Genomic DNA, 12,101 nt, shown 5'->3' with positions numbered 1-12,101 from the left:
AAATGTGGCTGAGTAAAGGGAAGACCAGATCACATCCCAAATGGAGTGATAACGACATCTGGGAAGAAGTTTGAGAAAGGACAATTTGTGAAAAATTAAGTTAATCTTGGCATACACCCTCCTTCTCAAAGAATGATGAAGACATACTCCTTTGTAAGATGGATGTTTACCTTCACCAAGGGAAAATTATGTGACCATTTGTCTGGATCACACTGCAACATATGAAAAAGGGCGATCACTTACTTTTGTTTGAATACCTCGAACATTCATCACATCAGCAATTGCAGGACGACGACATTTTACCTGCAACTTCTACGGGATGCGGTGACGTGTGTCATTACTTCACCAACTTCCGGGGAGCCAGTATGGAGCTGCAAGCGAACGGCTGTGCCTTTTCCTTCACAACAGCTGTGCACGATTCTGCTGGTTGCTCCTGGTATGGACCATGGACGACTTGAACACCATGGTCCCAACATCATTGTGGATGCATCTGGCATCCCTGCTCCACATCTTGCTGGCCAATCAACATCACATCAACACTTGCTCCATACTCACGATGAGTGAGGAGGCAAGTCGACTACAACTGGATGGAGGCCTTGTTCAAATCTACTATGGCTCACAGCAAGAGTGGCAAGGATGCTGCATGGAGAGCAGTGTCAGTTTATGACTCTGCCCAGCTATCACAACAGCGGAAAATCCTACGCAAATAGTGTAGGTGCTATGAAGACATCAGAAGAAAAATGTTTCATGCTTGAATTTCAAACACAAGTGATCAGCCCCTTTTTTTCAAACAAAGAAAGTCAATATTTGATTGAAGGCAAACGTTTTGCCAAATGTTGCAGACGCTTTATTATTTTAATGATGAACTGAAATTATTGTGTTTTGGTAAAGGTGAAATGTTTTGTGATCTTTATGCAAATGAGTTGAATTGAATTATCAGCATGAAAAGAGTCAATGAACAAGGAAATGTTTTCTAATCACAATTCTTCCAGAATGACTGTGTATGCCTTAGGAAATTGAATTACCAAATTGGTGGTTTGAATATTTAATATGGTAATGTTTAGATTAATGGTTAATATAAACAAAAAGAAAAAATCAGGGACTGTGGAATAAATATTCTTATTGACAATATTGCTAAAATATATCTTAATGTGATCTTGTGTAAAATGGAATATGTTGAACTGTTAACTGAGTAAGAGTCTTGGGACTAGAGCCAATATAATTAAAGACAGCATCTGTGTTTGTCAAAATAGCCTTTGCTCAATTCATGGAGCCAGAACAGAAATGTGCTGTCCCTAGAATAGCTTTTGTCATCTCTGACAACCCCAGGCCTGGGCAAATTCCCCCTCAGGCAGGTCATAAGAAAGTAACCTCTTGGAGGGAGTATGTAGTGTTTTTAGTTCCCAATATAGACAGTTAACCCAAAAGAGCCAAATAAGGCTTTTGAATGAGAAGCAGAGACGCTTGCAAGCTCTCATGTCCCAGGGGTATTCACCCCTGGGTTGACCCCATGCGCATGCTCTAAGATCAAAGGAGTTTTCGCTTTATAACCGAGAGAGAGCAACTGAAAAGCGAGTGGAACTGGGAGAGCAACTGGAGAGGAGTGAAAACTGAAGACCAATTGAACTGATCAAGCAACTGGAGAGACTGGTCAACAACAAGAAGGAGCTCCAGCTACGACCGGCAGAACGACGTCATTAAGATCTAGAATTAGTACGTTTATTTATACAGCAAAACTCTCAAAAGTCAATAAAACATTGATTTTGTTAAAACGAGTTTCTTGAAGTTTCAGTGGTAGAATAAAGAAATTAGTCTACACCAGCACAAGTGCGGAAAGTGGGTTTTGCAACAATGAATAACACAAGTGCAAAAAGTGGTTTTGCAACACTAACACAAGTGTGAAAAGTGGCTTTCAACACAGCACAATTGTGGAAAGTGGTTTTCAACACTGGCACGAGTGCGGAAAGTGGTTTTAAACACAAACATAAGTGCGAAAAGTGATTTTGAACACTAACACAAGTGCGAAAAGTGGTTTTCAACAGTAACACAAGAGCAAAAAGTGGTTCTGCAACACGAGCTCAAGTGCGGAAAGTGGTTTTGAAACACTAACACAAGTGCGAAAAGTGTTTTTAAACACTAAGAGAAGTGCAAAAAGTGGTTTTGCAACACGAACGCAAGTGTGAAAAGTGGTTTTCAACACCAGCACAATTGTGGAAAGTGGTTCTGCAACACCAGCTCAAGTGCAGAAAGTGGTTTTCACGCCAGCACAAGTGCGGAAGTGGTTTTCAACACGAGCACAAGAGCAAAAGGTGTTTTGAAACATTGACACAAGTGCAAACAGTGGTTTTCAACGTCAGGACAAGTGCGGAAAGTTGTTCTGCAACACCAGCTCAAGTGTGGAAAGTGGTTTTCAACACCAGTATGAGTGCCGAAAGTGGTTTTGTAACACAAACACAAGTGTGAAACGTGGTTTTCAACATGAGCACAAGTGTGGAAAGTGGTTTTCAACACGAACACAAGTGCGGAAAGTCGTTTTGTAACACCAGTGCAAGCGCGGAAAATGGTTATCAATGCCATCAGAAGTGCGGAAAGTGGTTTTGCAACACTAACACAAGTGCTAAAAGTGGTTTTGAACACTAACAGGAGCATGAAAATTGGTTTTCAACACTAGCACAAGAGCAAAAAGTGCTTCTCAACACCAGCACATGCGCGAAAAGTGTTTTTCAATACTAAGAGGAGTGCGGAAAGTGGTTCTGCAACACCAGCAAAAGTGCGAAAAGTGGTTTTCAAAGCCAGCACAAGTGCGAAAAGTGTTTTTCAACACGAGCACAAGTGTGGAAAGTGGTTTTCAACACTAGCAAAAGTGCTGAAATTGGTTTTGCAACACTCGCGCAAGAGCGGAAAATGGTTTTCAACGCCAGCACAAGTGCGGAAAGTGGTTTTACCAATAAGAGAAGTGCAGAAAATGGTCACGCAACAATAACACAAGAGCAAGATGTTCTTCTGCAACACTAGCTCATGTGCGGAAAGTGGTTTTGCAACACTAACACAAGTGCGAAAAGTGGGTTTGAACACTAACACAAGTGCGAAAAGTGGATTTCAACACGAAGAGGAATGCGAAAGTGGTTCTGCAACACGAGCTCAGGTGCGAAAAGTGGTTTTCAAAGCTAGCACAAGTGCGGAAAGTGGTTTTCAACACGAGCACTAGTGTGGAAAGTGGTTTTCAAACTGGCACGAGCACTAGTGTGGAAAGTGGTTTTCAAACTGGCACGAGTCCGGAAAGTGGTTTTCGACACCAACACAAGTTCGGAAAGTTCTTCTGCAACACTAGCTGAAGTGCGGAAAGTGGTTTTCAATACTAACATAAGTGCGAAAAGTGGTTTTCAACACTAACACAAGTGCGAAAAGTGGTTTTCAACACTAACACAAGTGCCAAAAGTGGTTGTGCAACACTAGCTTAAGTGCGGAAAGTGGTTTTCAACACCAGCACAAGAGCAAAAAGTGGTTCTGCACACCAGCACAAGAGCAAAAAGTGGTTCTGCAACACCAGCTCAAGTGTGGAGAGTGGGTTTCAAAGCCAGCACAAGTGCAGAAAGTGGTTTTCAACACTAGCACAAAAGCAAAAAGTGCTCTCAACACTAGCACAAATGCAGAGTGTTTTTACCACGAAGAAGAGTGCAAAAAGTGGTTCTGCAACATGAGCTAAAGTGCGAAAAGTGGTTTTCAACATCAGCACAAGTGCAGAAAGTATTTCTGCAACACTAGCTCAACTGCGAAAAGTGGTTTTCAAAGCCAGCACAAGTGCGGAAAGTGGATTTTGCAACAATAACACAAGTGCAAAAAGTGGTTTTGCAACACTAACACAAGTGTGAAAAGTGTTTTTCAACATGAGCACAAGTGGGGAAAATGATTTTCAACACTAGTACGAGTGCGGAAAGTGGCATTGCAACACTAGCGCAAGCGCGGATAATGGTTTTCAATGCCAGCACATGTGTAGAAAGTGGTTTTGAAACACTAACACAAGTCCGAAAAGTGGTTTTCAACACCAGCAGAAGTGCGGAAAGTGGTTTTGCAACACGAACACAAGTGTGAAAAGTGGTTTTCAACACGAGCACAAGTGTGGAAAGTGGTTTTCAACACTAGCATGAGTGCGGAAAGTGGTTTTCAACACCAGCACAAGAGCAAAAGGTGGTTTTCAACACTGGCACGAGTGCGGTAAGTGGTTTTCGACACTAACACAAGTGCGAAAAGTGGTTTTCAACGTCAGCACAAGTGTGGAAAGTACTTCTGCAACACGAGCTCAACTGCGGTAAGTGGTCTTACCAACGAGAGAAATGCGGAAAGTGGTCACGCAACACTAACACAAGAGCAATACGTTCTTCTGCAACACCAGCTCAAGTGCGGAAAGTGGTTTTCAACGCCAGCATACGTGCGGAAAATGGTTTTGCAACACTAACACAAGTGTGAAGAGTGGTTTTCAACACAAACACAAGTACGAAAAGTGTTTTTAAACACTAAGAGGAGTGCGAAAAGTGGTTCTGCAACAACAGCACAAGTGCGAAAAGTGTTTTTCAACACTAACATGAGGGCGAAAAGTGGTTTTGCAACACTAGCTTAAGTGCTGAAATTGGTTTTCAATGCCAGTACAAGTGCGGCAAGTGGTTTTTAACACCAGCACAAGAGCAAAAAGTGGTTCTGCAACACAAGCACAAGAGCAAAAAGTGGTTCTGCAACACCAGCTCAAGTGTGGAAAGTGGTTTTCAAAGCCAGCACAAGTGCAGAAAGTGGTTTTCAACACCAGCACAAAAGCAAAAAGTGCTTCTCAACACCAGGACAGGTGCGGAAAGTGTTTTTACCACGAAGAAGAGTGCAAAAAGTGGTTCTGCAACACGAGCTAAAGTGCGGAAAGTGGGTTTTGCAACACTAACACAAGTGCGAAAAGTGGTTTTCAAAGCCAGCACAAGTGCGGAAAGGAGTTTTTGCAACAATTACACAAGTGCAAAAAGTGGTTTTACAACACCAACACAAGCGTGAAAAGTGTTATTCAACACGAGCACAAGTGTGGAAAGTGGTTTTCAACACTGACACGAATGCGGAAAGTGGTTTTCGACACTAACACAAGTGCGGAAAGTTCTTCTGCAACACCAGCTGAAGTGCGGAAAGTGGTTTTCAACACTAACATAAGTGCGAAAAGTGTTTTTCAACACGAAGAGGAGTGCGAAAACTGGTTGTGCAACACTTGCTTAATTGCAGAAAGTGGTTTTCAATGCCAGCACAAGTGTGAAAAGTGTTTTTTTAACACAAGCACAAGTGGGGAAAGTGGTTTTCAACACTAGTACGAGTGCGGCAAGTGGTATTGCAACACTAGCGCAAGCGCGGTTAATGGTTTTCAATGCCAGCACATGTGTGGAAAGTGGTTTTGAAACACTAACACAAGTCCGAAAAGTGGTTTTCAACACCAGCAGAAGTGCGGAAAGTGGTGTTGTAACACGAACACAAGTGTGAAAAGTGGTTTTCAACACTAGCATGAGTGCGGAAAGTGGTTTTCAACACTAGCACAAGAGTGGAAAGTGGTTTTCAACACTGGCACGAGTGCGGAAAGTGGTTTTCGACACTAACACAAGTGCGAAAAGTGTTTTTCAACACAAAGAGGAGTGAGAAAAGTGGTTGGGCAACACCAGCTTAAGTGCGGTAAGTGGTTTTCAATGCCAGCACAAGTGTGGTAAGTGGTTTTCAACACCAGCACAAGAGCAAAAAGTGGTTCTGCAACACTAGCTCAAGTGTGGAAAGTGGTTTTGAAACACGAACACAAGTGCGAAAAGTGGTTTTCAACGTCAGCACAAGTGTGGAAAGTACTTCTGCAACACTAGCTCAACTGCGGAAAGTGGTTGTCAACGCCAGCACAAGTGCGGAAAGTGGTCTTACCAATAAGAGAAGTGCGGAAAGTGGTCACGCAACACTAACACAAGAGCAATACGTTCTTCTGCAACACCAGCTCAAGTGCGGAAAGTGGTTTTCAACGCCAGCATACGTGCGGAAAGTGGTTTTGCAACACTAACACAAGTGCGAAGAGTGGTTTTCAACACTAAGAGGAGTGCGAAAAGTGGTTCTGCAACACCAGCGCAAGTGCGAAGTGTTTTTCAACACTAACATGAGGGCGAAAAGTGGTTTTGCAACACTAGTGCAAGCGCGGATAATGGTTTTCAATGCCAGCACATGTGTGGAAAGTGGTTTTGAAACACTAACACAAGTCTGAAAAGTGGTTTTCAACGCCAGCAGAAGTGCGGAAAATTGTTTTCTAACACGAACACAAGTGTGAAAAGTGGTTTTCAACACTAGCACAAGTGTGGAAAGTGGTTTTCAACACTAACATAAGTGCGGAAAGTCGTTTTGTCACACCAGCGCAAGCGCGGAAAATGGTTATCAATGCCATGAGAAGTGCGGAAAGTGGTTTTGAAACACTAACACAAGTGCTAAAAGTGGTTTTGAACACTAACAGGAGCATGAAAATTGGTTTTCAACATGGGCACAAGAGCAAAAAGTGCTTCTCAACACTAGCACAAGTGCGGAAAGTGTTTTTACCACTAAGAAGAGTGCAAAAAGTGGTTCTGCAACACTAGCTCAAGTGCGGAAAGTTCTTCTGCAACACCAGCTCAAGTGCGAAAAGTGGTTTTCAAAGCCAGCACAAGTGCGGAAAGAGGGTTTTGCAACAATAACACAAGTGTGGAAAGTGGTTTTCAACACGAGCACAAATGGGGAAAGTGGTTTTCAATGCCAGCATTCGTGCGGAAAGTGGTTTTGCAACACAAACACAAGTGCGAGAGGTGGAGAAACCTAATAACTCTCGGAATGAATTATTAATCGTGAAATCTATTTTATAATTATTTTTAAGTCGAATAGTTGAGTTTGATGTGTGTTTTTGAATACCGACTTCAATATTTTTTGGTTAATCACCTGCTTCTTTCATAAGACGTTCAATTTCAGAAGTTATTTGAAGAATCTCGTAAGCTCCAAGTGTAACTTCTATCGTTTTATATTTGTCACCCCCGGGATTATAACTAAACTTGTTATTTTTTTCCGTGATATTAAACAATGTATTATAAGTTCCCACAGACAATAACGCAGCTTCATATTCTTTTGTGGGATCAAGTTGTAACGGGTACGGTAATGAAGCTGTGTAATCACTCTTCGTAAAGTTAAAACTTAAAGGTATGTTTCTCATTTTATTTAACGTGTGATAAAATATATTTGTATTGACATTTATTAATTATTTTCATATTCATCAGCCGATCTAGAATGGCAGATGTTTCATTAAAACAATTGTTGTTTCCCGCCTCCTTACTACCTAAAAACAACAACAACATGCATTTTAAGGCCATTTTCCCTGCTAGAGCAGGGGTTAGCCTTGCGGTCCCCATGACGATCTTCTCCATTTTGCCCTATTTTCTGCATCTCCCCTTGTTAACCCCCTTGCCCGCATTTCTTCTTCCACCATCTTTAGCCAAGTCTTTCTCGGTCTTCCCCGTCCTCTACTTCCTTCTACATTCATTTCCATCACTCTTCTCAACCAGTCACTTTCATCCTTCCTCAACACATGACCAAACCATCTCAACCTGTTCCTCTTCACAGCATAAATCACAGGCTCTATTCCCATCATCTTTTGCAATTCATCATTTGTCTTCCTCTCTCTCAACGATACTCCGCACATCCACCGAACCATTCGCATTTCCACCCTTTCCAGCCTTCGTTGCTGCTCTACATTCATGACCCATGTCTCGCTCCCATAAATCATAACACTTCTCACACATGCAGCATACACCTTTCTTCCTTATATACGTCCTTACTACCTAACAACAGTAATAATCTATTAACTAATTGTGCTGGGACACTCGGAAGAAAACTAACACCGGAGCCTGAAACCAATCCAAGTCTACCTAAAGCATTAATAATATCTTTTTCCTTCTCATTCTTTCTACCCTTAATATAATCTTCATAACCAAGTGAGTGTAACAACTCAATATACTCCGCATCTTCATCATTTTCTCCATCAAGGGGCGTATCAAAATATTTTGAATTAGTATACCCCGCACTTGTGAGAAGAAACATTAATCTTGGGTTTAATTTAACATTTGGGTGAGTAGAATTTAAAAACATCAATTCATCACCAAATATCAATATCGGTTCTTCCACAAGAAAAAACACCCCCGGTTTGTTTTTTGATGGAATGAGACCCGTTATGGTTTTTGAGTCTTCTGTATAATCACTGGTTTGAATGGCTGCTATAACATAATCCGGAGGTTGATTTACCTCTTTACCTTCGCAAAAGCGGAAGGTTATGTTTTGATCGCTGTGTATTTATTTGTATGTCTGTGTGTGTGTGTGTGTGTATGTTATTCGCATAACTCAAAAAGTATTCAACCGATTCGCATGAAATTTGGTGGGATGATAGGTTATTATCCGGGAACCATTTGATTAGATTTTGGAATCGATCGGGTCAAAGGTCAAGGTCAAGGTCATGAAAAGGTCAAAATCGTCTTTTTACCATAGCGCGGTCAATTTGTGTCCAATTTGTATGAAACTAATGCCAAAATGCTTTGCTACACAGATCTTGTAGTCTTTTATTTTGGCAACAAAAGTAGCTGCGGCGAAGGTATGCGCTCTACCGAGTGCCCGTTCTAGTTAATTTCTTGAAGTAGTAATCCTTCATCATCATATTTTGGATATTCTAATTCTCTTCTAGCTCTTATATCTCTAAGCTCTTGCTCTGTTTTTAACTCAACTGGACTACTGTCCAGTTGAGTTCATCACATACTGAACCCTCCGGCGTCCGTCGTCGTTGTCGTCGTCCATTAACTTTTCGACGTTAACACTCCAGCGTCCACAAATATCAACCGATTCTGATCAAACTTGACATGCAGCATCCTTACCCCAAGGGCCAGGTTGGTATTACATTTCAGCCCGATCCGTTGAAAAATGGCGGACGTAGGCGACCATTTTGTTTTTGGTCATGAAAACGACGTTAACACTCTAGCGTTCACAAATATTAACAGATTTTGATCAAACTTAGAATGCTTAACCCTTACCACACAAGGTAGGTTGCTATCGCATGTCAACTCGATCTGTCACAAAATGGCCACCATAGGCCGGCATATTTTTTCAGCTCTGAAACAACGTTAACAATCTCGCATCCACATATATTGACGAATTTTCATCAAACTTGGCATGTGAGACCGGACTTACTTTAAAGTTGTCCAGTCAGTTCAGTTGTGTTTTGTTTCCCTGGAAGCTCTAGTGTGACGAAGCTCTTCGAACATTTGACGTTTTTGGGGAGTAAATTCCACCGTCGGATTTTGAAATGAAACCGTCTTTTGTTCGGTAGATTTTAAAAGAGGTTTAAAAAAACCTCTCTTGTTTTCTTTCAAATATTTCTTCATCTGATACTTTCCGACTCCGTTTCTTCTTTATCTCTTCCTGTTGTTAAACAACTTTTGAAAGTAATTGATTATATTTATTAAATTTTCTTGCTCATTCTTCAGCATTCATTTTATTTATACGAGAAAATTATTGGTTATTATATCATCTTCTTGAACAACAATATATTTATATTTTCCAATTGTATGTTTCATATACCCCTCAAATTCCGTTTTACTACATAATGTAGAACAATTATCTCTCCAAAAATTATTTATATCTATTGCATTTAGTTTGAATAAAATAAAAGCATTAGCATTGTTTCTTATTGAGCGGCGAGGGAGTTGAAAGTATGACTGAGTGAGATAAATGCAATTACAAGAAGAATGTCCCCCCTTGAATAGTAACTGTCCATAACCGTTTGGTTTCTCTCATTAACACAATCGTGAAAGATAACGAGAATCTTTTTTGTTTCATCTAAATCTTGGGGTGAAGGTCTATCATCCGTATTATCACTGAGAATACAAGTTATGGCTGTAGGCGACGTGGGTTTTGATTTCTTTTTACCCTTTTGATGAGTATCACAAAATAGTTGCATTATATCTTCAGTTATAATCATTTAGTTTGTGTTGAAGTTTAAATAACCCGATTATATCTTCTTTTTTAAGACCCGCATTAAAACCTTGTGATAGTAGTTGATACTCTGGTTGAAAACTTGACTTTGTGAAAATTATTAAATTTTCATAGTCTAAAAAATCTGGAGTAAGGAGCATCTTTAAAAGCAAACAGGTTTTCCCACATCCACTTGAACCAACTATTAGATATCTTAATGAATTTGGGAGGTTCTTATGGTTATTAAATTTTATCTTACTTTCCCAAACGGGTAAAAAAAAATCACTCATTTTATATAAACCAACTAAACATTTACCGTTTAATCATTCATCCTGTGTTTTTTTGTTTTTTTTGTATACAAGATCGAGCGAGGCTCGTGAAAGAGCTAAAATAATATCTTTTTCCTTCTCATTCTTTCTACCCTTAATATAACCCTCATAAACAAGTAAGTGTAACAACTCAATATACTCTGCATCTTCATCATTTTCTACATCAAGGGGCTTATCAAAATATTTTGAATTAGCATACCCCATTACCCCGCACTTGTGAGAAGAAACATTAATCTTGGGTTAAATTTAACATTTGAGTGAGTAGAATTTAAAAACATCAATTCATCACCAAATATCAAATATTATCCCTATTATAATTGTGTATACATATTTGAAGTGACTCAACCAACCGTCTAATTGAGTTGAATATATCTTGAAATATTTTGAAAATGGGTTCATCCATTTCATATACCCCCCAACAAAAAAAATCGATTTTTCTCACAAACATTACAATGTTATTTTCAAATTTTTAAAAACAAATATAACATATATGATATATTTCTATAATTTTAACTACAACTTACCCACAACCTATCATGTAAATTTAATTATATATTTTTTTTTCATATTATTTATCTATGTTGTGTCGGTACTATCATCGTTAAACATACACGTTGCTGCTGCTCCCGTAATTTTATTTTGGGGTGTAAGTTTGTCAATATTAATCATTAGCCTGTTTGTTTACCTGATGCTGATGATGCGTAGGCGAGATAGGGGGCACCTCCGGGACACAAAGATGATCCCGGGGGAGGAGGCTGTTTCACAGCACCACTTGGTTGTCTGCGACATAAGGGTGAAAGGTGCGAGGAGAGCTCGGCGGGTGAAGTACCAACCGAGAATGAAGGTGTGGAGGTTGAAAGAGGTGACAGTAAGGGAGGCATTAAAAGAGAGGCTGAGTAGGGTAGAGGATGATGTGGTTGAGCTTGAACATGGTTGGATGTCAATGAAAGATAGTCTTTTGGGAGCCGTTGGTGAGGTATGTGGATGGACAAAAGGACCACCGAGGCACTCGGAAACATGGTGGTGGGATGAGGAAGTTGGAAAGAGGATTGACGAGAAGGGGAAGAAGTTCAAGGAATGGCAGAAGGCGAAGGGTATGGGAGCAGAAAAAGCAGAGCATGAACGTTATAAGGCAGCCAAGAAGGCTGCAAAGAAAGAGGTAGCAAAGGCACAGGAGGCATGCAGGAAAATGTTCGGAGAAAGCTTCGATTCGGAAGATGGTCAGAGAGCGGTATTCAGGATTGCAAAGCAGATAGCGAAAGAGAGGTGTGATGTGATGGGGGTGAGTCGCTTGAAGGATGAAGTGGGACAAATCGTTGTGGACCCAGATGGAATTAAAGGAAGATGGAAAAGATATATGGAAATGCTGTTGAATACAGAGAATGAATGGGATGGCAACATAGAGAGTAACCCAGTTTTAGGACCGGCAGAGAAGATAACTGAGAAGGAAGTTGAGGAAGCGATAAAAGCAATGAAGAGTAGAAAAGCGGGAGGGCCGACGGCAGTTGTGGGAGATATGTTGAAGGCAGCATGAAGTTGGGGTGTGAAGAGAATGACAGAGATCTGTAATCTGGTGGTGAAAGAAGGCCGCATTCCAGTGGATTGGGAACTGAGTACCCTCGTCCCTCTATACAAAGGGAAAGGGGACCCTCTGGAGTGTGGCTCGTACCGAGCGATAAAGTTATTGGAGCATGGAATGAAGGTATTGGAAAGGGTGTTGGAGAGGAGGATAAGGAAGAAGGTGAAGAT

At 40.6% G+C, this 12,101-nt stretch overlaps 1 protein-coding gene across 1 annotated transcript in view; it reads right to left on the bottom strand.

The window, feature by feature from the left end:
* The window catches only part of HDAC11 (histone deacetylase 11), an 87,444-nt gene that overhangs the window by 40,250 nt on the left and 35,093 nt on the right, over window positions 1-12,101 (bottom strand). The window lies entirely within an intron of this gene.

The sequence above is a fragment of the Myxine glutinosa genome, unplaced genomic scaffold (assembly GCF_964187855.1).
Source record: "Myxine glutinosa unplaced genomic scaffold, kmMyxGlut1.1 SCAFFOLD_670, whole genome shotgun sequence".
In the NCBI taxonomy this organism is placed as follows: Eukaryota; Metazoa; Chordata; class Myxini; order Myxiniformes; family Myxinidae; genus Myxine; species Myxine glutinosa.
This window is presented reverse-complemented; position numbering and strand designations above follow the sequence as displayed.